Below are 27094 nucleotides of genomic sequence, written 5' to 3' on the forward strand. Positions count from 1 at the left end.
TGACAAATTTGTCCCTTTGCTTGATCAAAACTTTCTGAAATCTTAGAGCTTCAAGGACTCTTTTGAATATTGTACTCAATCTGTCCAGGCTTTTAAGACTGCTGCATTCATTTAATCTACTTTCCTCCCTGTTACATCAAGTGTTTAATGCTTTTGGTCAGAATTACTGTAGGCTGTATTAGTTTTCATCTCTCGGGGGAGTGGAGATTTTGATGCTCATATCGTTATGTTGATCTGACAGCACAAGCTGCTTTGTCTTTGAAGACTAGAATAATTGAATTGAAGTGTTCCAGCTAAGTGGGGAAACAAGCGGCCCATTTTATACCCCATTCTTTCTAGTGGAAAATCAGATGGGGTATAAAGTGGACCGAGGATCCACTGTTACCCTTTTTCCATTTGCAGGATCAGTTACGGTAGATGTGCAGGAGTTTACTTTGATTCTTAAACCGTTCAACCTCATTGTCACGGTTTCTTTACTTCTCCTGTTTTTGACAGTTTTCTTCCTCACTTCCTCCTCTCTTCAAGGCATTGACTCCCTATTGTCTGCAGTTCCGAGATAAGAAAGTGGAACGTTGGTAAGCTATTCAACTGGAGGAAATTTGGCATGTCCGCTACGACTCTCACCAACTTTTACAGATGCACCATAGAAAGCATTCTTTCTGCTTGTATCACAGCTTGGTATGGCTCCTGCTCTACCCAAGACCGCAAGAAACTACAAAATGAATATTGCCCAATCCATCACGCAAACTAGCCTCCCATCCATTGACTCTGTCTACACTTCCCGCTGCCTCGGCAAAGCAACCAGCATAATTAAGGGCCCCACACATTCTGGACATTCGCTCTTCCATCTTCTTTCATCGGGAAAAAGATACAAAAGTCTGAGGTCACGTACCAAACGACTCAAAAGCAGCTTCTTCCCTGCTGCTGTCAGACTTTTGAATGGACTTACCTTGCATTAAGTTGATCTTTCTCTATACCCTAGCTATGACTGTAACACTACATTCTGCACTCTCTCGTTTCCTTCTCTATGAACGGTATGCTTTGTCTATATAGCGCGCAAGAAACAATACTTTTCACTGTATGCTAATACATCTGGCAATAATAAATCAAATCAAATCAAAGATCTCACAGCTGAACCCAAGCCTATCTTAACCCAATTTCCAGCTGGAATCACTGATAGTTTAGAAGTTGATTTCTCCATCCCTAACCCACTGGACTAACCCCTAGCACCAATGCAAATTCATTTAAAAGGCAGACTGGGTGGGGTCTGTAATGCACTGCCTGAGGGTTTTACAGAGGCAAATTCAGCTGTGGTTTTCTAAGGGAATTGGATTATTATCTGAAGAGAAATGATTTGCAAGGCTGTGGGATAACAGAGTGGGAAGGGCGGGATGCTTCCAGGGAGAGCAGCATGGATTATGATTCAGTTCAGGAGCTGTGCCCTGTTTGAAGCAATGGCCAGCAATTTTCTTGGAGCTGCCCTCACTCCACCATGGTAACTTTGCTAGAGGCACAACAGAGTTTCTATTGAGTTGTGTGGCCTGCACGTCAATAGGCAGAATGGCAGCAGCTCAAGGGAAAGTCGCTGCCTCTTTGGCTGAGTTCGTAGAATCATAGAATCCCTACAGTGCAGAAGGAGGCCATTCGGTCCATTGAGCCCGCACTGACATCAAACCCATCCTGGCCCCATTCCCATAACCCACATATTTAATGCTAATCCCCCTGACACTAAGGGACAATTTAGCATGGCCAATCCACCTAATCTGCACATCTTTGGACTGTGGGAGGAAACCGGAGCACCCATGCAGACACGGGGAGAACGTGCAAACTCCACACAGACAGTCATCCGATGCCAGAATTGAACCTGGGTCTCTGGCGCTGTGAGGCAGCAGTGCTAATGACTGTGCCGCCGCCATTCATCATGTTTCAAATATCTGTAGCTTAAAAATAAAGTAGGCTGTGTCACTGTGACATTAGGGGCCTAATATTTACATCAGTGCATGAAGCCTTCATGCTATGTGGAACTTTCATTGTGGACAATTTCATCACTGTGGATGGGATGTCTTATTTGGAATGACACAGGATATATGGCAGATGCTAGTCAAACAGAAAGAGTTTGCTGTGTTCTGTATTCACATACTGCAGCTCCAAATATTAAATCAATGCAGTGTGACTGACTGGGAGCTAACTTGAATGGCCCAGCTAGCATCCAGTTCTGAACTGAATATAGTATCAGCCCATAGTGAGTTGTGGTGGTGCAAATATGTGTTTGCTCCACTTTCCCTAAGGTATGCACCGTGGTCACACATCGAGGGGAGTCTATCACAGCTTTTTATCATTGCTTTCCTATCACTCATCCCACAGCCAACACATTTCATTTCCCATAGGCCGTAAGTAATGAAACAAGCTGTACCCTGCTCTCACAGCATTATCATCCCCTGTTCTGACAATGTTTTTATTCTGCAGGCAGCCTCCTTACTGCAAAGTCACACTGGCTGCCTTAAGACTGAGAATTAACACACAAAAGCCTGCTCAGAGACTTCCGTGCAGCAACATTTAAACCATCGTACCTGTGCTGTCCAATTAGTCCCACTCCTCCACTCTTTCCTCTAGGCTCAGTAATAATTTTCCTTTTTTACCCCATGTATACAATTCCCTTTTGAAAGTTAACATTGCATCTGCCTCTGTATTGGCCATGATGAATGGTGAATTGGCTCATTCTCCACAGCTCTGCTGCTCTCTGTGCAACTAAATGGCAACTTGTAGAGAAGAGGGAAAAGCAGCAGAGAAAAGCTGGAAAATATTGATTTTCTAAATGTTCTTGAATGATCCTATTATTTCCTGGAAAATGTGAAAATATTTGTGGAATGTTAAAGAGGATTTTTTTCTAAAGCTGCGTGTATCAATGACAGAAACTTCAAAGTGTCCTCATTAAGTTCAGAGTTCAGCTTTCCACAGTGCTGACCGGACTTATCACCTGTCAGTGGTGAATACAAGTGAAAGATTGTTTTTTTCCATTTAACCACATGGTTGTTCTTATTGTTAATTAAATGGGATAAAACATTTGTGTCAATCTGGATCAGTTATCTCAGGCACACATTGCACTGCTTGGTAATTTAGTAATGAATCATAAAATTATAGAATCCCTACAGTGCAGAAAGAGGCCATTCGGCCCATCGAGTCTGCACCGACCACAATCCCACCCAGGCCCAATCTCCTTAATCCCTATTTACCCTGCTAATCTCCCTGACACCAAGGGGATGTTTAACATGGCCAATCAACCTAACCTGCACATCTTTGGAGTGTGGGAGGAAACTGGAGCACCCGGAGGAAACCCACGCAGACCATGGGGAGAATGTGCAAACTCCACACAGACAGTGACCCAAGGCTGGAATTGAACCTGGGTCCCTGGCGTTGTGCGGCAGCAATACTAGCCACTGTGCCACCGTGTTGCCCTGACATGATATGAAAGCCATGATGTGGAGATGCCGGGGTTGGACTGGGGTAAACACATAAAAAGTCTCACAACCCCAGGTTAAAGTCCAACAGGTTTATTTGGCAGCACAAGCTTTCGGAGTCTTACTCCTTCATCAGGTGAGTGAGGACTCAAGTGAGTAAGACTCCGAAAGCTTATGCTGCCAAATAAACCTGTTGGACTTTAACCTGGTATTGTGAGACTTCTTACTATGATATGAAAGGTCATGTTTATAATTTTAAATTTAGGATTAAAAAGTGAGGTCTTACAGTGATGAAAGACTTCATATTTCATGGCATTTCATGATAAATCTCTACATATGGGAGGAGTTTTCCCTAAAATGACTAAAGAGGGAGTTCTCTGGTCCGGCTGCAGTGAACGGAGATTTGGCTGAGCGTCTAATTCTCCATCCTCGCTTGGAGCGGCAGTGGAGCGTTAACGGCCAGTAAGATCTCACCCTAAGGTGAATTTGGGTGAGAAAAGCAGACATGCCGGTGCGAATCAGATTGCAATTTTCCCATAAGAAGGCCAGCGGGATTTTCCCATCCTGCTGCAGTGAACAGACAGTGCAGCATGAGCAGCTGGTAAGATCGTGCCTTTAGTTATTTTTTGGGAGAGGGGTGAATTTTGCACCGGTTCTGAGAGGGGTGGGGCCTAAACATGCCGGAAAACCCGGCTTCACAGAGACCAGGCACCGGTTTTAAAGGGCTCTCAGATCGCAAAGTGAAATTGAGGAACCTCCTCCCTCCAGCCATGGACATTGGATTCCCCCCTCCATCCTCTCCTCATTGAAGGGATGTTTCCACATCCCCCTCCCCAAAAAAGATCAACGGCATTGGGGCTTTCCCAATGGGTCCCCCTTTATGACCCTCTTCACAACCCCCCATTCATGACCCCCTCATTCATGACCCCCCATTTCATGCCCTGCTTCATGAGTCCCCCCTTCATGACATCTCCTTCTTGAGCCCCTCTTCATGAATGCTCACTTCAAAGACTATTTCCTCGGGTGGATGGAGCTATTACAAGGGGGCATAACTATAGGGTTCGTGGTGGGAGATATAGGAAGGATATCAGAGGTAGGTTCTTTACGCAGAGAGTGGTTGGGGTGTGGAATGGACTGCCTGCAGTGATAGTGGAGTCAGACACTTTAGGAACATTTAAGCGGTTATTGGATAGGCACATGGAGCACACCAGGATGATATGGAGTGGGATAGCTTGATCTTGGTTTCAGATAAAGCTCGGCACAACATCATGGGCCAAAGGGCCTGTTCTGTACTGTTCTATGTTCTATGACCCTCCCATTCCCTCCTTCATGACCTCCTAATGCCCCAGCCACCCTGGCACTGCCTTGGCACCCTGGCAGTGACCATTTGGCAGGAAAACTCTGAGGAAACTTCTGAGGAAACCTCTAAGGTTTCCGTCAACACAGGCATCACCCGCAGCATCCACCAGCACAGGAACAGTCACCACAGTGGGACATGTTAGTGGTGAGGTTTCTGGATCACTTTCTGGTACGTACAACACAGCCGCAGATGTACATCAGGTGAAGGAGGGAATGTCCGAGGGTTCGGCAGGCGGAGATCTCCCAGAGCCATGGTGCTCCCAGCCAGATGCCAGGTCGCTGTGCTCCAGAAGTTGCTGGAGATGTAGAAACAGAGCTGGAAATTGCAGGAGGGACTGCCAGCAACCTTCCAGCAACTGTAAGGCCGCTTGGAGAAGTCCCATGGCCTTCAGGTGCAGGAGATGGTGCCGGCATTGCGTGGCACCCAGGCCAATATTGCAAAGGTGTTATAATATACCCTGCAGTGTCCCACCATGTGATCCCATCAGTTCCTCACTTGGAGCACAAAATCAGAGAATCAGCCTTTAATGTAATTATATAGTGCTGGTTTGAACAAACAAACCTGAATTTATAAACCACGTTCCTCAACCCCAGGACACGTCAAGGTACTTCACAGCTCATGAATTGCTTTGATCCCAACAAAGAAAGAGAGACTAAGTTGGTTAGGATTCTATTCATGGAGTATAGAAGAGTGAAGGGGATCTCATAGAAACTTATAAAATTCTAACAGGGTTCGACAGGGTAGATTCAGAAAGAATGTTCCCAATGGTGGGGGAGTCCAAAACTAGGGGTCATAGTGTGAGGATAAGGGGTAAATCTTTTAGAACTGAGGTGAGGAGAAATTTCTTCGCCCAGAGGGTGGTGAATCATAGAAATCATAGAAACCCTACAGTACAGAAAGAGGCCATTCGGCCCATCGAGTCTCCACCGACCACAATCCCACCCAGATATCCCTACATATTTTACCCGCTAATCCCTCTAATCTACGCATCCCAGGACACTAAGGGACAATTTTAGCATGGCCAATCAACCTAACCCGCACATCTTTGGACTGTGGGAGGAAACCGGAGCACCCGGAGGAAACCCACGCAGACACGGGGAGAATGTGCAAACTCCACACAGATAGTGACCCAAGCCAGGAATCGAACCCAGGTCCCTGGAGCTGTGAAGCAGCAGTGCTAACCACTGTGCTACCGTGCCGCCCCAGCATGAAAATGTGTGGAATTCACTACCACAGAAAGTAGTTGGGGCCAAAACGTTGTGTGATTTCAAGAAGAAATTAGATATGGCTCTTGGGGCTAAATGGATCAAGGGATATGGGAGGAAGGGGGTTCAAGATATTGAATTTGATGATCAGCCATGATCATAATGAATAGCGGAGCAGTCTCGAAGGACAGAATGGCCTCCTCCTGCTTCTAGTTTCTATGTTTCTATGATACACCGTTTGACTGGAGGTGTGTCAGAGCAGCACATAATATGGGGGAGGAGGGGAAGTTCTCAGATTTTCTCCTTTGGGACGAGAATAGAGTGTATTTGCTGGGAAAAGGGTAAAATTAAAGCTAAAATTAAAAAAACGGCAGAAGAAGAATAGCAAATAAGTCGGAAAGACATCAAGAGACAAGCACTGGAAAAATGTTGAGTTCTTTTCTCATGTATTTTATGCAACTGTATGCTTCAGGTATGTCATTGTTCCTGATCTTTAAATATATTTTATTGTCATCACAGCATGTCAACCAAAAAATGAACACTATCACTTAGCCCAGAATCAAGGGGGTTTCTCAGCACCAGTCCTGCAATTCCTATAAATCTAGCAACGGACGTCTATGCTCTGTCAGTCCTCTGTACAAACAAAAGGAATAGGAAAGCAATATGTTCAGAAATATATATAAGAAAAAGATGCTGGGAGAAGGGATGGCGATGGGGAAGATATTGAAGTCTAGGGGGTAACTATTTCTAACTGATGGCAAATTGATGTGAAAAGCTCTTAGTCATGTGAAAAGCAAAGGCTTTTAATTTGTATTTGACCTTATACACATTCAGCTCTGAGCAAATTTCAAATCTGTCTATCATATCTATTTGTGTTTACAGCATACCTCTCCAGAGACGGTGATTGGTTTCCATCTTACCAGGACTAAACCCTTATTTTTTTTTACTTTAATCAACGGCTTCATTGTGGAATAAGGTGAAATATTTTTTCTCCCTGAACTTTTAATGGAAATATTTTCCAGTTTGGTGAAACTGAAATCTTCACTGCAGGGTCCCTAATGCTGTAGTGCTGTTGGGTCTAAAACGTTAGTGGATGATTTCTTTAATTACAGAGATTTACTGCACTTTACTGGGAGTTAAACCTGGTACAATTACCATTATGATGCAGCTCACAATATATCTTACTGGGTGATTGCAGTGGGAGTATTTCGAATGCCATTCTGCAACCTATCCCATTCTTTGGTGCCAAATATATTTTTACGCAAGGTCAGTCATTCTTGGAGAGAGAAATCATAGATATAATTATATACTGTTTGTCTGATGTACACCCTCTGTGACTTTGATAGTATTTTATTCTTCATCCTGTAATGTTTAGAATTCAGGTACAGAGGTAGCTACATACTGATGACATTCCTACTTTTAAATTAAGCAGACACATTTCCTATATTATCCTTCTTTGAAGGAAAAGAAAATGCTCTTGTAGGCGGGGAGGCCTTTTGTCCTAAACGGATGCATGCATAATTGCCATGGAAACAGCCTAACGGAGAAGCAACTAGCTCCCACAGTTTCCATGGCAACTGCTCAGAGGAGACAGGTTCTTCAGCAGGAAATGAGGTGAATATTAAATAAGTCATTTTTTTTTAGCCATGTTATTGCTGCATTATCCATTAATGGTTTTGTAAGCCCGCCTGCACACAAACAGTGGTGTTGGAGGACAGTCGGTTGCCAAGTCCTGGTTGGAAATGGGCCAGGCCAACCCTGACTTTGCAAATGTAGGACATTAGTAAGTGATCTTTATCAATGTAGAAGTAAAGTGCAGATTTCAGCCAGTTTGCATGCTGTAACATGAATTCAATGGTTAAAGATGTATTGGTTCACCTTGAAGTGGTTTCACTTCTCACTCCCCCAGGTAAGCTGGCATCTTCTTTACAAATGCAGGTAACTTCATTTTCATTACCTCTGCACCCCCACCCCCCCCTCCCCCTCTCGAGAAGGATCATGACGCGGATAATAAAGCTGGCAGCTGTTCCCTGATACACATGGGGATGAGCATATGGAAAACAGATTACAGGAAGCAGCTTTGTTGTGTTCTGGTGCTGAAATCCAGACTTACAACTCTCTCTCTCTCCTTCCTTTTATTTTTGCCTTTTGTCATAGTTTTTGCTGGAACAATGCACAACTTTCACTAGTACATTTCCAAATGTAAGTACACTGGACTATTTCATAGATTCAGGCTGCAGATGATGTGTGTATGTGTGAGGGATTCTGTGGAGTTTAGTTTGGCCAGGCAGACATTGTGCAGTGAGATCATGGAGAAAAAAAAAGATTGGCAAGTGAACGGTTTATGTAGAATGTGGTGGATGAGTAGAATGTGTGATATTCTTTTAAAGCTGAAAATTAGGCAGAAGGTGCATGGATGTTACCTGTGTTTGAGGGTCTGCTGCACTCTTTAATGCTGCGCATGTAGTTAGAACCAAGCTGTCCTTCTTCACTGATCAGGAGAAGAGTGCGCAGCACTGAAAGGAATAAAGCAGTCAGGTTTTACAAAGATTATCTTAAATAGGAAGGAGTTAACAAAACAAAGGGGTGGTGTCAGCTAATATTATAAGGTTTTATTTAGGGGGGGGGGAAGAGAAAAGGTCCCGTCTTTCAGCCAGTGTGTGGCTTTTAGTTTGGCTAGCACAATGCAACGATAAAGATGATTGGTAAGACGTGTTTCGAATAAGCGATCAGCAGCACTTTGCTCAGAGAAAGGGATGCAGAGGAGGCTGCGGATAGACAGAGGCTTGGTCCATGCTGTTTGGAGGATGGGGTTAGTAGGTGCTTCCATTTTTATTGCGTTACTTTTCCTGACGAGAGACACCTTTCAGTCGCACTGATGGCTGAGATGCTGCTGCCCCTGTGTGTCACATAGGGTCAAAGAGCCGTGAGCAAGAGTGCTTACATCAAAGCAGATCCAGATCATCATTTCAAATCTGTCACGACAGATGGGTGAGGTTTGTGCATTGCTGTATAATCCATACTGATAGCACACGGTTAGTGCTGATGCTCATTTCCTTCATGTTCATTGCTGTTTGTTTGGAAATATTGTCATGCAATACAATGGTAAGAGGCTTTATGTAAAACTCAACAAATTACATTTAGTGAGATGATATTAGATGCTATGACATAGATTGTCTGAAATGTGAGATCTTTTTCTCCACTGTATTGAACTGGTGTATTCCTGTTGTACAGTCTTTGCATAGTGAAATATTTTGATTGTAAAATGCAGTTATGAAACTGGATAGTTTGTGAAAATTTTACCAATCTTAGAAAAAAGATTTGAAGAAGTCTAGCTTCAATCCTGAAGCTATATTGATCATTTTTTATCTGACCCTAGTATTGCCATATATATATATATCGTATATAGTCATACATTTTAATTTGTTAGCTGCCTAAAACATTTCATTTAACTAATTCTTTCAGATTTGAGATTACAAAATCACAATGGTTGCTGTATTACAAAAATGATATTGCATCATCGCAAATTGTTTAGCCCATCTTCCATCTTTCTCTGGTTATTTAGAAATTGTAACCCAATGCAGTTTGCATCTTTCTCTGGTTTTTTTTTAAGACTGTTGGGAGTTCCCAGTGCCTTGATTGTTTCTCCCTGGCTATTTTTTCCTCTTTTGGTTGCTCCAGGTTTGGATTTCTTGAGGCTGAGCAAGGCAGGTGCCGACCTGCTTCCAAGCTTCCACCTGAATTGGCCATTAGAAGATGTGTAAGAGGAGGTATGGTGGCACAGTGGTTAGCACAGCTGCCTCACAATGCCAGGGACCCGGCTTCTATTCCCGGCTTGGGTGGAGTTTGCACGTTCTCACCATGTCTGCATGGGTTTCCTCTGGGTGCTCCGGTTTCCTCCCACAGTCATAGATGTGCAGGTTAGGTGGGTTGGCCATGCTCAATTGCCCCTTAGTGTCCCCAGATATATAGGTTAGGAGGGATTAGTGGCGTAAATATGTGGGGTTACGGGGTAAGTGTGGATAAGAGTCTGCACCAACACTTCCCTTCTCATTGTGGGCTTTCCTCTGCACTTCCTGTGAACAACACTGTAGCATGGAAAACCAAACCTGTATTTTGTTTCTGCCTTATCCTCAGTGCTATTACTTGCAACCCTGCTTCCTCCTCTTTCAAATAGGAAGATAGGGTGGTCTGAACGACGTGTGAACTACAATCTAAATCTCCAGAATATTTTTCTGGTGGGGCCACAAGAAGATTGGTGAATCTGAATTGATATGATTTTTTTTCAGATTTTACTTCATATTGTTATGGTGAAAAAAATGTACATCGAAACAACCTCTTGATTAGGCGATTTATTATTTCTAAGTTCCTGATGAATATGGTGGTACGTGGACAAGGCTTAATATATGTGTGGTCACACTCTACAGTCTGGTTCAGGACCAGTTCAACCGTGTCAGAAGAGGAAAGTGAATATTTGGAAATGCCTGGTACTGGTCTGAACTAGAGTTCCATTTTAGGGTATACGCGACCAGTTCAGACCAGTACCAGGCAGTTCCGAGTTTTTCGTGACCTTTGATTGGACAACGCTTACCTTGAATGGCGACTCCTCTAGGTTGATTAGACTGTTTGGTCAGCAGACAATGGTGGTAGTCATCGTGGTTATATAGAAACATAAAAGATAGGAGCAGGAGGAGGCCATTTGGCCCTTCAAGCCTGCTCTGCCATTCATCACAATCATGGCTGATTGTCTAACTCAATAGCCTCATCCTGCTTTCTCCCCATAACCTTTGATCCTATTCACCCCAAGTGCTATATATAGCCACCTCTTCAGTGCATTCAATGTTTTGGCATCAACTACTTCCTGTGGTAATGAATTCCATAGGCTCACCACTCTTTGGGTGAAGAAATGTCTCCTCATCTCTGTCCTAAATGGTCTATCCCGAATCCTCAGACCCTGATCCCTGGTCCTGGACCCCCCCCCACCATCGAGAACATCCTCCCTGCATCTACCCTGTGTAGTCCTATTAGAATTTTATAAGTCTCTATGAGATCCCCCTCATTCATCCGAACTCCAGCGAAAACAATCCTAACCTAGTCAATCTCTCCTCATACATCAGTCCCGCCATCCCCGGAATCGGCCTGGTAAACCTTCGCTGCAGTCCCTCGAGAGCAAGAACATCCTTCCTCAGAAAAGGAGACGAAAGTGGCACACAATAATCTAGGTGTGGCCCTTCTCCTTATTAAGGAAGGCTAGCTCGTCACCATACATGGTTCTATCTAGCGGTCTCAGACTAATCAGATTTATGGTTTGGCTGCCTGATGGCATACTCACGATTCCCTTTTCAAAGTCAGCTATCTCATGGAGGTGAAATTTTATGAAATGGGAAGGAAAAGATGACAATTGAATAGCATGGAATGATGCAGAAATTAGATCATTTCATTTCTCTTCTACCAGCTGGTATGGCCACAACTAGACTTTGGCAGCTGAGCTGGAGGTGTGCCTACTGTCTGATGGCTCTTAAAGGTCACAAGTAAAACTAAGCATGAAGACTAGGTAGCTTCAACCAGTGTTTGAAAGGTCAGACAGCTCCAAACTGCTCAATCAGAGATTGTATGGATAAAGTGTTTCCAATTAGTGCTCCTTAGTGTCAGGGGGACTAGCTAGGGTAAATGCATGGGGTGATGGGGATAGGACCTGGATGGGATTGTGGTCGGTGCAGACCCGATGGGCTGAATGGCCTCCTTCTGCACTGTAGAGATTTCTATGATTCTACAGCAATAAACAGTAGAGATGTGAAGATGATAAGGCAAGTTATTGGGAGAATCTAGATGGAACTCTGTACTCCAAGCAATCTGTGTTTTGCCATGCAGGCAGTGCTAAGTAGAATCACTAACCTCACAGGCCAGGGAAACGTACACATTTCACAAACACTATGGGCTGAACATTAGTTCAGGAACAGTGAGCAGCTGGTGGCGATGGGTGGAGCGGGTGGGCAGTGTTAGAGATCAAGGGGAGAGTGATGATCGAGAGAAACCTGGTTACAGGGGTGAGCAGATGATAGTCGAAGGAGCAGATGGTGGTTGGTGGGGGCGGGGGGATGGAATCGGGTGTTGGTTGGCCATCAGGTCTGATGGCGGGAGGGGGTAGTTTACTGGTAGCTTGTTGGGTCCTGAAGAAACACTCCAGTATCTCCTGGCCCACAAACAGTGTTGGATTCAGCCCACCTCACCTCTATCACCTGTTGAATTTCCTGAGGTCAGGGAAACCTGCTTGACATGAGTTAAAATTAGAATCACTATCACATTGAAGGCCGGAGCCTCCTGTGAGCAGGTTGGTCATCTGTCCCTCTGCCCACCTTGGGCTCAAAGCTGTTTGGGCTCATGTTTTAGATTCTTAACTTCCCACCCGAATCAAACCTACATGAACTGGGGGTGAATGAATGCAAAAAAACTGAACAAATTCATAAAATGTGCTAGAATAAAGTTATTTATCTCTAAAACATTGGATTGAGCCAGGCTTTTTAGTAACAATTTCTTTGAAGCAAGGCCCCCATTTCCCGAAAGCAATACAATCTTTCTATCATTAGCCTTGCTGCTCAATCTGACTTGAAAGGTGGTCTCTGTGGGTTTGTCAGTTTGGAGATTGGCTGGTAAAATTCCATGAAAGCCATTTGCACACTGGGAAAGAGGGCAGCGTTTCCCTGTGGTGATATTGGTTTAGGTAACAGTTAATGATTTGCTACTGGATTCCAGCGACATTGCCAAAAATACTGCAGCAGCCTATTTTGATTGAGCAGATCAAGGTCATTGTGTTGTTTTGCAGGACTGAGTGGACCAGTAATTCTCTTTTCTCAGCTGAATTCCTCTCTGTACAGACACGGGACTATCTCTGCATGCCCCCATTACCTTTTGACTTTGTTGGTTTCCACTTGGAAATAGGTAGCAACATTAAAATGTGGGTCAGAAAAGACGTGTCAAAAGACAGCTTTTTGAATTGAGTTAGTTGTATGATGGAGCCCATTTACAAAGCTCCAACCCTTTGTTGGGCTGCAGGGTAAAGGCACTAACTGGTGCATTGAACCAAAGTCATCAAGAAGGTTCGAGGCTTAACCTGCAGAATATGTTGAACAAACTGATCACATGAGGTAAGAGTGGGAATATTATGACTGGCGTCAACTGCTCTGAGCTAAAGAAGGAGAACAAAAATTAACTATTTAGTGTTTGCGAAGTGCACATTTAGGAACATTAGGTGAGGACAGGATTGAACCTAATTCATTCCGACCTCCACCCGCAACCTGGATTCTCCGGTCCTGCTGCAGTGAAGTGCCAAATTCTCCATTTTCACTGGCAGCAGCAGCGGGAGAACATGGATGGCTGGAACATTCCGGCGCTGGTCATTATGGTTGAATAGCACTCATCTTGTGTCATATTTGGCAAGTGACCACATTCGAGATCCAAAATGATTTTGATACCCTCGGGGCGGCACAGTGGTTAGCACTGCTGCCTCACAGCGCCAGGGACCCGGGTTCAAATCCGGCCTCGAGTCACTGTGTGGAGTTTGAACGTTCTTCCCGTGTCTGCATATGTTTCCTCCGGGTACTTTGGTTTCCTCCCACAGTCCGAAAGATGTGCAGGTTCAGTTGATTGGCCATGCTAAGGCTAAGAGGATTGCCTCTTAGTGTCAGGGGGATTAGCAGAGTAAAATATGGGATTACGGGGATGGGGCCTGGGTGGGATTGTGTTGCTGCAGGTTTGATGGGCTGAATGGCCTCCTTCTGCATTGTGAATCTATGATGAGTCTATGAATCCTGTCTCAGCAAAGAGTTCAATTACTTTAGGAGAGAAGGAAAGGGAAAAATTGGCATAAAGGGTGTGATATTTGAAGGTATAAAAAAACCCAACAGATTCAAGAGGACATGGGGATGGAAATGGACAGTTTGGTGGTGAAAGTTTGAGATGCCAATTGGACAGGAGATTAGACTCAGAACTGGAACTTAGTTCGTGTGATTTTGATCTTTAAACTCATGTTCAAAAACGAATCCTCAGAATCACAAGCTTATTAATGTAACAGCAACAATGCCAAACAGAAACACACCTTGAAAATGCTTTAAGAGTTGGAGGGAGAAGAGCAAGTAGAAGGAAAAAAGGAAACTGGGGAATAGTTTGTTCTGAGCTCAGAGATACAATCAATGAGGGTTTTGAGGTTAAACTTGAGAAATGAGGTAAGAGGATAGAGAAAGCTAAGGAGGGTGATCCCGAGGATTGGAGTGTACTAGCTGAAGCAATGATCACTGATTGTACAGTATAGTGGGTGGTGAACAAGGAGTTCCCCAGTATCAGAGAAGCAGAGAATGTTTGGCGGGAGGAGCATGCAAATGGAGGACAGACTGAGCTGTAATGGATTTCACAGATATGGTGAATATTTTGAATTGACTATTCAAATGCTATTGGGGACCTAATAAAAGCGTAGCCCAAGAAATCTTGGATGGATGGTGTGGTTGGAGTATGAGTCAATGCAGGCAAGGCCATATGGGGCACAGTATCCTGAATGCAAAGGAGGATAGCTATAAAAGCATTAGAGAAGTTGAACCTTAAGGTATAGTGAGTAGATCAGAGTTTCAGCAGCAATTAGAATTATGGACAGAGTTCGACAATATGCCTGGAGATGGAAGGAAACAGCTTTGGTAATGCAGTGAATTTGGTGGAGGGAGCTAAACTTGGGGTCAGGTTTGACCTCCTGACTCAGCCTAAAATGACATTTGGAAGACCTGGGGCACTCTGGATAGGGAGGGGACTTCAACTGGGAGGAAACATCAGGGGAGGGGAGGCAGGGAACAGGTCAAACACAGACGACATCACCAGTTTGAGGCCCAAATTATGTTGACTTCCTGCCCTCACCTGCATCCAGCTGGCCATCTGACCACCCAAAGCAGGTGGAAAGAGGCAAGTGGCTAGCTTCCAGTAGGTCCAAATCACGGCTCTCGCGGTTTTCCCGTTGGTAAATCATGAGGAGATAGACCAGGGCGGTTTCATGGGTAGAGGTGGGTGATAATCTGAAGCAGCTGAAGTCCAGACATAGAAGCACTCTCACTCCACCTGCTCCTATTAAAGAAAGATTCTGACTTAGCTTGGTTTTGCTGCAGGACCCCTGCGGTAGGTTCTCCATTCAAAAAATCTATTCAAATGCTATTGAGGACCTAATAAAAGCCTGATTTCCCTGTATTAATGTGGCTTTCACTGGAAACAGTTGCGCATCTCAAGCATCTACACAAAAAGCCCATGCAGTTAAGATGATGCCATATGGAAATTGTGTGATAATATTCTTTGCAGAGATAATCAAATTGTACATCCACCCATTCCCCAAGTAAGATGGGTTATAATTTCCCTTGATGGTTACAATTTAGCTGGAGAACGTTTTGGATTAGTCTGGGTTTAATGTCAGACAGATAAATAAAGGAATAGAACAGAGAATGCTGGAAAAATTCAGCAAGTTTCAGCAGCAACATCCACAGGGAGAGAAAACAGAGTCCTTCTGATTCCTCATCAGAACTAAAGAGAGGGAGAATGTGTTGGATATTATAGTGTAGCTGGGAGAGATTGCAACAAAGAGGTAGCAAACTTAAGAACAAGACACAGATGGCCTGGTGTGTGTGTTTGGGGTTAAGATGGAGGAAAAAGGTCACAGTCTAATGTTGTTGAACTCAATGTTGAGTCCTGCGAGCTGTAACATGCCTAATCGGAAGATGAGATGTTGCTCCTCCAGCTTGGGTCGGGCTTCACTGGCACTTTGCAGCAGGATGGACATGTGGGCATGAGAGCGAAGAGCTGAGTTAAAATGGCAAGGAACAGGAAGGTTGGGTTCATGCTTCTGGGCTGAGTGAAGGTGTTCTGCAAAGTAGTCACCTAGTCTGCATTTATTCTCCCAATGTAGAGGAGACTACAGTGGGAGCAGCAAATTCAGTAGACCAAATTGAAGGAGATGCAAATGAAATGCTGCTTCAGCTGATATATTTTGGGCTTTGAATGATGAGGAGGGAGGGAGGGCAGGTGTAGCACCTTCTGCGATTGCGTGGGAAGGGGATGGGGAGTTGGACGTGATGGAGGAGTGGACCAGGGTGTCATGGAATGAGCAGTCCCTGCAGAATGCTGGACAGGGTGAGGGGAAGATGTGTTTCATGGTGGCATCAGGCTGGAGTTGGCAGAAATGGTGGAGGATGATGCTTTGACTGTGAAAGCTGGTGTGGTGAAAAGTGAGGACAAGGGGGACCCTCTCCTGGTTCTGGGAGGGAGGGAAAGGGGTGAGGGCAGAATGGAAAATGCGTTGAACCCTATTGATGCCCTGTCAACCTCAAGGGGGGGTTGGGGGATGTAGCGAAATCTTGGTTAAGGAAAAAGGCAGACATGTCGGAAGCACCATTTTTGAAGGGGCATCATTAGGACAGATGTAACGGAGGTGGAGAAGTTGGGACAACAGGATGGACTCCTTACAGAGAGTGGGGTGTGAGGAGCAGGTGTTGGGGTAGCTATGGGAATCTTTGGGTTTGTAATGAATATTGGTGGTCAGTCTATCACCAAAATGGAGACAGAGAGGACAAGGAAGAGAAATCTCAGAGATGGAGCATGTGAAGGTGAGAGTGGGGTGGAAATTGGAAGCAATATTGATACATTTGTCCAGGTCCAGATGAGAGCACAGAGTGGCACCGAAACAGTCATCAATGTAACGGAGAAAGAGGGACTTGTAGGAGTGGGACCGTGTAGGACCTGAACAAGGAATGTTCCACATATCGCATACAACGACAGGCATAATTGAGACCCATGGGGGTACTCATAGCTACACCTTTTATTTGCAGGAAGTGAGACAAGTTAAAGGAGAAATTATTTTGTGATAGAACTAGTTCAGGCAGGCAGAGGAGAGTGGTCATCATAGAATCCCTAAAGTGCAGAAGAGGCCATTCGGCCCATTAATTCTACACCGACTGTCTGAGAGAGGATCTTACCCAGGCCCTCTACCCCACCCTATCCCGTAACCCCACAGATTTTCCATGGTCAATCCACCTAACCTACACATCTTTGGACTGTGGGAGGAACCCACGCAGACATGGGGAGAATGTACAAACTCCACACAGACAGTGTGACCCGAGGCCGGAATTGAACCCGGGTCCCTAGAGCTGTGAGGCAGCAGTGCTAACCACTGTGCCATTGTGGTGGTGGATGGAGATTGTTCAGGCCTCTGCTCAAGGAGCAAGAGGAGAGTGCTAAGACCATCCTAGTGGGGATGGAGGTATAGAGGGATTGGATATCCATAGTGAAGAGGAGGCAGCTAGGGCCAGGAATCTGGAAGTTCTTGTGATGTAGGGCATCAGAGGAATCACTAATGTAAGTGGGAAGAAACTGGACAAGGAGAGAGAGAATGGAGTCAAGATAGGAAGAAATGAGTTAAGTAGGGCAGGAACAGGCTGATACAATGGGTGGCCCTGTTTGTGGATTTTGGGAAGGAGATAGAAGCGGGCTGTGCAGGGTTGGGGGACTATGAGGTTGGAGGCTATGGAGGGAAGATACCGAGAGGCAATGAGGGCATGACAATCCTGGAACCAATGGCTTGATGTTTGGTTGTGAGGTCATGGTCCAGGGGGAGGTAGGAGGAAGCGTCCAAGAGTTGGCGCTCAGCCTCTGCGAGGTAGAGATCAATACACCAAACAACACGGTGTCACCCTGGTCAGCAGCTTTGATCACAAGGTCAGGGTTGGACCAAAGAGAATGGAGTGTAGCAAGTTCAGAGGAAGACAGGTTAGAGTAGGAGAGAGGGGCAGAAAAATTGAGATAGCCAATGTCCCACTGACCATTCTCAATGAAAAGATCAAGAGCAAGTCGGAGGCCTGAGGCTGGGGTCCAGGTAGAGGGAGAATACTGGAGGCGGGTGAAAGGATCCATTGAACAGGGGCAAGATTCCTGCCCAAAAAAGTGAGGTAGAGATAAAGAACGTTACAATGAAGAGAGAGGCAAGAACTAAACCATGAATATTATCACCTCACATGTAGAAATGGATCCCATGCTTTCAGACAATATTGTTAAGGAACAGCAATGTTTACACTGGTGTCTGTTATAAAGGAAGCAATTTAGGAATGTCATGTAAAACTATGGGAAAATGTTCATGTAAAATGCAATGATGACAAATAGGTTATGGGCACAAATTTATCAGATTTGGCATTGGAGTATTTAGAAAATATTTGGTAAGATTTCCCAACAGCAGTGATAGGATTAAATTGAATTTAAGAGAATGCCAATAACTTAAAAAAATAGAAAATGCTGGAAAAACTCAGCAGGTCTGGCAGCATCTGTGGAGAGAGAAACAGAGTTAATGTTTTGAGTCTGGATGACTCTTCTACAGAACTTCAAAAATAGCATTGCAGAGTTGATATTGTTCAATAACATTGTCAGAGATTGAAACTAAATGACCAGCTTTCCATGGTAATGCTGTGAAAATTCTTTTTGTTAATGGTGAAAGTATAAAGCAAAGTGTATCATCACAATTTTTTTTCAAAAGGACACTCTGATAAAAGGTAGTTGATTTATGATTAAAACTGTTCTCGCCAAAGACTCTAAATAATAATAATGTTATTAATTAATGAATTAAAATACAAAAGAATATTTTACACCCATTTTGTTGGAATGTTTTGATCATTGTTTACCCGATCAGAGGAAGATTAAATTAGAGCATCAAATAGTTAGGTTTTTGAATCAGAATCATGTGAGGAAATCAGGCAATAGGAGGTTGCAGTGCTGGAGAGAATAGTCAGAATTAATTTTGCCTGAATTAAGCCTGACATGTGACTGTGGAGAAGCAAAGCCTTTTCCTTAGTTTGTACCATTACACAAAGAAAGGTTTCACTAATTGAACTACTTTACAGACAGATATAGGTCAGTTATCAACTCTCGTAACAATAAGATGCTCAGTGGGCTTGCAGGAATGACTTTGCCATCGCTGAGAGATATCTATGGCCAAACTGAATTTGTAAGAAAATTGCCTGGTGGCAGTTGTCAGGGCAAATACATCACGTGTGAAGATAAATTCAAGTAGATGAACTGACAACCTCTTAAATGTTAGCATGAATACACAGGACATAGTGGGGATATCTTTAGTAGGAGGGACATGTATGGCGGGGTAGGGCAGGATGGATTTTGGTTCTCATTAAAATTCTCTCAGATAACATTAAGAATCAACTACAGAGTGTGGATTGGAGTCACCAGATCACGTAGGCGTGGGACCTTACCTTTCCTGAACAGCAGGTGAACCAGTTCAGTTTTTACAATAACCAATTAGTCTGGTATAGCACACCAATGATCAGATTTTTAGTATATCTAATTTTTTACAACTTGCCATGTAAGAATTTGAACTTCTGACATAGGAAAATTGTAGGCCACTCAAACCTGTTCAAACAAAGGTTGATCTGTTTTCTATTATCAGCCCCTGTTCTGCATCTCATGACAACCTTACCATTCAAAAATCAATCAATCTCCGGTTTAAATTTTTCAATTGACCCAGCATCCACAGCCTTTGGGGAGAGTGACTTTTAGATTTCCACCACTTTTCATTTTCAAAGTGCTTCCTGGTTTCACTCCTAAATGGCTTAGTTTTAATTAAATTATATAATTAGCTTTAAATAATAGATTATGCCGTCACGTTCTAGATTCCACATCCAACCAATTGAATTCCCTAATCAATATAAGTATCTCGGGTAGATCACCCTTCAACTTTCTAAATTCAGGGGAAAACAGGTTCCTCCATATCCCACACCTCTTATAATGACAAGTGTTTAGCTTCTCTCGCCTCCCTTCGTTCTTCTTCCCAAAATGAATCACTCCACACTCCTTGACATTAAATTTCACCTGCCATATTTGTCTGCCTATTTCACCGGTCTTCCTGTGACGTCCTGAAGTTTATTACTATTCTTCTCATTGTTTACTGTCATGGCTAACTTTCCGCTTATGCCATGCTACCCAATTTCAGGACATTAATGTACGTTACAAACAGTAGCAGTCCTCATACCAACCTCGAAGAAATCTTCCCTCTAGTCTGAAAAACGTCCATGTGTTACTGCTCTCTACTTTCTGTCGCTTAGCCTATTTTGTATCCATGCTGGTAAGGTGCCCTTAATCCCAGGGGCTTAATTTTGATTAAATTTGGAAAATTTAAGACCTCCTTCTAATACTGCCCTAACTCTGCACCACAGCTGTGTATATTTCTGGGGAGCTGAGCTCACTGAGGTAATATTTTGATGATTACAATACTAAGAGCAACACACGCCACAGTGGTTAGCACTGCTGCCTCACAGCGCCATAGACCAGGGTTCGATTCCTGGCTTGGGTCATTGTCTGTGCAGTGTCTGCACGTTCTCCCTGTGTCTGCGTGGGTTTCCTCCCACAATCCGAAAGACGTGCTGGTTCGGTGCATTTGCCATGCTAAATTCTCCCTTTCTGTACCTGAACAGGTGCTAGAGTATGGTGACTAGGGCATTTTCACAGTAACTTCATTGCTGTGTTAATGTAAGCCTACTTGTGATAATAATAAATAAACTTTAAAAAACTATTGGTGTATGGTGTATGTCTTGAAATTAGAAGGAGAGCATATGGGAGAAATTGGGCTCTGTTGCACTCATTTTAAGATGCTATGCAATCTCTAAACACTTGAAAATTATGTTGACAATGCACACACACTTCCATAAGGAACTGCACCAGAAACCATCTCGGTGAAGGTGTTTATGCAGGTGCACCACCTGATTGCCAGCAACAAGCAGATCAGACAGCTTTTGACATCAGTAATTGTGCTAAGCTAACTTGATGCTCGAACTGTCATTTCAAGCTCCATGACCAACTTACTCTCTGTCTTAACCTTACATAGCTGAACATGATGTTAAACTGCATGAAGGAGCCCCACCAGACTATCCACTTCCTTCAACACTATTCCTGCAATGCTATGACACGATGGCACACTGGTTAGCACTGCTGCCTCACAGCGCCAGGGACCCAGGTTCAATTCCGGTCTTCGGGTCATTGTCTGTGTGGAGTCTGCATGTTCTCCCCGTGTCGACATGGGTTTCCTGTGGGTGCTCCGGTTTCCTCCCACAGTCCAAAGATGTGCGAGTTAGGTTGATTGGCCATGCTAAATTGACGGGGGGACTAGCAGGGTAAATAAGTGGGGTTATGGGAATAGGGCCTGGGTGGGATTGTGATCGGTGCAGACTCGACCGAATGGCCTCCTTCTGCACTGCAGGGATTCTATGATTCTATTTAAAGGGATTATGAATGACTTACAAGCTAGATTTTCTCTTGGCTGCTCCCACAATCCTGTGCAATTTTCTATACATGCCCAAAGGTTGAATCCTCTACAGGGAGTGGTCTGAATCTTCCTGAATTACTTTTTGTTCATTCAAGGGAAGGTGGTGGTGAGGTGGTGTCACACGGATGTTAGTGTGGAGACTGTACCTGTGAACTGGAGGACAAGCCAGAGGTAAGTGATTCCCGGAGAAGGAGTGAACTCTCTGGGAGGGAAGGAATCCTTTAGGAGCTTTTCAGGAAGAGATATTTTGCTCACGATGCTGAATATTGATGAACTCAGATTTTGTAACTTTTTCCCTGTTTTTAGGGATTATCCATTGGGAAATGAAAGCAGTGCTTGCACTGATTCTGAATGCACCATTTCTAATGTTAAATTTAAACATTTACCTGGAGGAATATCTCCAAATCCTCCCTAGAACAGTGCCTGGCAGTGGGTGCAGGAAGAGGGCAGTGTTTAAAAGGCGGGGCACAATTGGAAAGATGTTGCCTGTTTCACTGATTTGCATTGTTTTTTAAAGTAGCTATTATGCAAGTGAAGAAAATCAATATCAAAGAATAAAATAATTCAGCTCTGCCACTCAGACAGACTGCACACAAACAAGGGGAAGACCATTCCCCAAAAAATGACAAAGGACAGAATTTTCCAAAAATGAGTAAGGGGCTGATCTTGCCAGAATTTGATTCCGGCCAAAAAAGAGAAACAGGCCGGTTTTCTCTCCAGATCTTACCACGCTCTGTCAAAAAACATCTGGGCAATTTTCACGTCATTGGGTAGGGGAGTGGGGCCCAAACATGCCAGTAAAACTCAGATGCGCTGAGATCGGCGCCATGGTTAAAGGGCACCCTGATCAGAACATGAACGATTTCCCCCCCCACCCCGCCCACGGAGGTCTCAAGGGCTTCTCCACCCCCATGACTGATCGGACCTGTCCCTCCTTTCCCCACAACATCGACCCCTTCCCCCGACCCTCCCACCCACACAGTCAGTGCCAGCAATAACCCCCTTACCTTCCAAACATTGGACCCCTTCTCCCCCAACCCCCCACCCACACTGTCACTGCTGGCACCCAAACCCCCCTGCCTGGCATCGCTTGCATCCCAAACTCCCATGTCTGATCCCGGCCACCACCACATACGTGAACCCTCTGCTACCCCAAGAGGCTCCCACTAGGGTCTGCCCTGGCATTGTTCCCTGGCACATTGCCAGGTAGGCACTGCTGGGTTGGCACTGTTAAGTGAATATACGGTGGTGGGGGGGGCTCAGTATATGGAGAGGGGGGCATGTTAATAATTTTTAAATCCATTAAAATGTATGTAAATCAGGTTCATGCCCATTGTGGTCTCAATTGGTCCCCAATCATGACTCCCCTTCAATACCCACCTTCATTACTGCCCTGCATGACTCCTTGATGCCCCACCTCCATCAGCACACCCCACCCCCTTGGGACTGTCCAACTGGCTGACAGTACCAGCATGGTTGACACTGCTACCAGGTGGGCCGTGCCCAGCCATGTCCCCAACCACCCAGGGGCTTCAATGGCTTACCCACCCACAGCAAGGCCATCGCGCCTGCTTTCTGTCTGTGGAGACCAGTAGTGATTCCCGCCAGGTTCTCATTGCGCCCGAGAGTCGGAAAATCCCAGTTAGGGCAGGAACCAGATTACGTCCAGGAGCGGTTGCTGGGAAGATCACAACAGGGTTTTATGCCAAAGCTGAACACACTAAACTCCTTACCCACCATTCTCTTGCCTCACTCCGCACTAACTCGATCTGCGCTGTGCGCAACGCGGCTGGAACATAGCGGCCAGGACCTTTCAATTGTCAATGGATTTATTCAGTTTCCAGGTAGTTGCTGCTTAAAACCATCGCTAATGCACTTTTAATAAAAATCACTTCTCAAAAATATCGGATTTTGTTCATCATAATGTGACTGGATTTTATAATGATAAAGAAATTAGTACAATTAATGTAGAGTTATGAAAGAGTGTCAAGGGTAGATTTTCCTCACTGTGGGTTTGGCACTCATTCAGTTCACTTGTTACAATGTTCCTCAGTGTACTGACAGACTCCTAACGTGCTCTGGGCGTTATTAGCACCCTCTATGGGCTGTCTGCCTCAGAGTGAGAAACCTAGTGCTGCTACAGCTACTGAAATACTCCAGGCAGCCATTTTGTCTCTGCAACAATATAATGCCTGAGACTACAGCTTCCTCGAGGCACGGAACTCACAAATTTAAAGGCTTGTCAGTTGAGGTATTTATTACTGCCTATAAACTGTCAAACTCCAATCTAGTTTTGTGGGCCTCACCTTAGGGGGCCTATGAGACATGATCCACAAGGGCTTGTGCAGTGACATCTCACCCTCTATCCCCAGCCCTGCTGATTAAAGTGTTCAGACTCTTCACGTTCTCTACCTCCTACTTAAAGGGGAAACAACCAACATCCAAAGACAAAAACGTCTTATCTCATTGCTGAACATCACCATTAGTCTGGCACTTCAGAAAAGCTGTCATTGCAGAACAAGTATTAAACTATCATTGAAAGGGTACAAGTGTCGACCTTACATGGTCTGAAGATTGCTGGATTTCTTGTCAGCAAGATATGTTTTTGTCACTGATGGGATATTTGCAGAATAATGTGAGGCAAAGGAAAGGAATGCCTGTGTGAAGGATCAACATTCTCATTTTCAAGTGGCCAGTAGGAGTCTTGAGTTAGCCCCGGGGACTGAGATGAATTTGTTGCCAACAAGGGAAGCAATGGCAGGACTCATACAATAAGCTCATATTTGAGGTACCTCTGATGAAGTGTGACTGTGGCTCTTCCACAGTTCAGTTCAAACACTGCTTTAATCAATCAAATAAATCCACAAGGAAGATCGAGTACATGTGTGGGAGTTACAAGCTGTCTTATATCACTGTGGTAAGCCCCTTCATGAGGTCCAAATAAAACTCCACTGGTTCCCATCACCCAGAGCACAGCCATAAAATTAAAATAGAAACTGGTTAAAAAAAAACGCTTCAAAGCAATTTAAAGTTCTTACAGATCTGTAGATTCTTTAAAACATTTGAGAAATTTTGAAGAAACTTAAAAAAGGCGTCAGGATGTATTACACAAAATTGGAAATAAATAATTAAAGGCAATTTTATATAATAAATATCAAAAGACATAATTAATGGGTGCCATGACCTTCAGTATGCTGACCGCAGACAGGCTCCAATACATCGTTCCCTGAGATGCTCTTTGCTGCTGGCAGTGGCTAAGTGGTGACTGAAAGATATGTGGCCCCGTATCAAAGCCCACCCACCCGCTGTCATTTGGCTCCTCCCGGGCAAGGATACAGCAATCCAAGATGGCCATTCCCAACACAGTGTGAAGGATCTCCCAACAAGGCCAGAGGAAAAGGCATCTAGAGAGTTTTTGTGGTGGAGTCCTGATTCCATCTGATTTTCTTCTTTTTTGGCCAAAAATGAATGACTGGATAATCCAAAGTTATACGGTCCTCTTCTGCAATCAGCTGATAGGTTGGACTGGCCAAAGTATCCATGGCCTGAGAGCATGAACCTGCATTATCTCTTTAACCTGTGCTTACCCCTCTCTCCACTCACATTGTCTGTACCTTTAAGACTTGATTACCTGTAAAGATTCACATTCCAACCATTATCTTGTAAATTGAGTTTGTGTCTATATATGCACTGTTTGTGAACACGACTCCCACTCACCTGATGAAAGGACAATGCTCCGAAAGCTTGTGGCTTGTGCTACCAAATAAACCTGTTGGGCTTTAACCTGGTGTTGTGAGACTTCTTACAGCATTTAAAAAAGACAGACACCAGTGATGTGATAAAGAGGTAATTCTAGTGTAAGATAGAGGCAGGGGCAAACAGAGGATATCCAGATATATTCAATCATCTCAACTCTGGGACCAGATTAAAATGTTGACAACACAATAGTACCTGTTATTTCCATAATAATTATATCCCATGAAGTTTAGAGGATATTTTATTGAGCTTTTTGGTACCAGTGACTGTTGGGGTGGATATTGATGACCTAAAATAGTATTCACACTGGGATTAATGCAGCGATCATTAATTGTTGATTTATTGGTAGATGCTGAGGTTAGTATATATGTTATGTTTCCATCGATGATACCATTACTGAGTATTGGCTACCATAATGGCTCAGCTGATATATGCACTAAACAGTATGGAACAGCATCATGTGGGTGAGGCTGGTCCAAGCGTCCTTCAGGTAAGAGAGGACAAGCAGGATTCATGATTCCACCCCCCCCCCCTCCCCCCAAAGTCAAATCACTGGCTACACACAATGTCAAGTCTCATAATAAAGCCCATATGCTTGGCTGCGATCCGGGCAACCATTACTCTTGTTGAAACACCTGCGCCCCAGAGAAAATTTTGCTTGATAAACAGCTCTGACTGTCTGCCAATTTCACAATATTTGTTTCCACAATGTTAAGTGGTTTCAAGGCTCTGTGGCTTTTGTCATTGGGTCTGAAGAATTGACAACTTTATTAACTTGTACTGAAATGACATGTTTTTCAACATAGTGGAAATTATGGGTGGATCTCTGTGCAGCCAGATTTTGCCAGCGTATTGAAGCCCCCCCCCCCCCGTATGATGGCATGAAACACATGTAAGATCTGGAGTGAAAACCAATGTCGATTTTCTCGCCAGAAATAACACTGCCATTTTTTGGTAAGATTTAGCCCAGAGAGTTGTTGTCAGCCTGGATGGTAAACAATTAAGGCAGTGACCATTGCATTTTGCATCTTAGAAGGAGAAATTGGATAAAAAGTTGAACACAGGGAAGATACCGGGTTAGGGAAGTGCATATGGCAATGGTGTTAGTTTTGGATTGCCTGAAGAAAAAAGCAGCACAGGCACAGGCCTGAATGGTCTCCTTCTGGAGCTGCAAGTTTTTCTGGTTGTAAAATGGGTGGCACAGGCCCCTTGGCTCACTTGTTCGAAATAGTTTTATGGGTAGGGAGAACTGCCACTGAATTAACTGGCTGTTCCCTGAGGCCAGGACTGCTCCCTTACCAGCCTTTTCCTATAAAGCTGCCTTAAATCGTGCTGCCTGCAAACGCAAGATAAACCGGTATGAAGGATTACTAATAAATGACCATAAAAAGAATGGTATCTAGCTGCATCTGGGTGTGTAAATCCCAGGATCTGTAGGGGTGAATTTTTAATGCCTTTGATATGCTACGTGTAGGAGCATCGATGCTGTGGAAGGGTTTTTTGTCAGTTCCCTCAGGACTGCCAATGTCTCACAAATCTGTTTCTTTAAAATTTGATCAGGAGACTGAGGCAGAATAAATTCGAATGAGCAAACCTGCACAGTCCTGTAATTCCCCAGGCATTTATAATTGAAGAGGTTGGGCAGGTGCAGCCCGCCCTTCCTGCGTTTGCAGGCTGCATGCTGATTTCATTCATGTAGAAACATCCATTTGTTACTTCCTGATGCTAGTTTCAGACAGGAGATACACCCACACCTGCATTTTATTGCAATTCCACCTCCTGATATTTGTGAACTTATGATATATTTAATACTTGGTCTGAGTTTTGTTTAAAAATAAACAAGGCTGTAATATTATGTGTTTTCCAGTCAGAGACTGAAGACCCCCTGTCACTGATTGATTCGCAACTCTCATGTGGAGCCATTCACCCATTGTTCTGTTGTTGTTGGTTTTGGTCTGGTATGTGGTAGTAGTGGTCA

The 27094-nt window shown here is 44.2% G+C and overlaps 1 protein-coding gene across 2 annotated transcripts in view; it reads left to right on the forward strand.

The window, feature by feature from the left end:
• Nucleotides 1–8085: 8085 nt before the first annotated feature.
• Nucleotides 8086–27094, forward strand: part of LOC144493605 (tripartite motif-containing protein 2) — a 147462-nt gene continuing 128453 nt past the window's right edge. Inside the window, exon 1 of one of the 2 annotated variants that reach the window (XM_078212812.1) lies at nt 8086–8225. The gene's annotated coding sequence lies outside the window, so the exon portion shown is untranslated. The remainder of the gene's footprint in view (nt 8226–27094) is intronic. The other variant, XM_078212792.1, reaches the window with a different exon arrangement.

The sequence above is a fragment of the Mustelus asterias genome, chromosome 1 (assembly GCF_964213995.1).
Source record: "Mustelus asterias chromosome 1, sMusAst1.hap1.1, whole genome shotgun sequence".
Taxonomy (NCBI): Eukaryota; Metazoa; Chordata; class Chondrichthyes; order Carcharhiniformes; family Triakidae; genus Mustelus; species Mustelus asterias.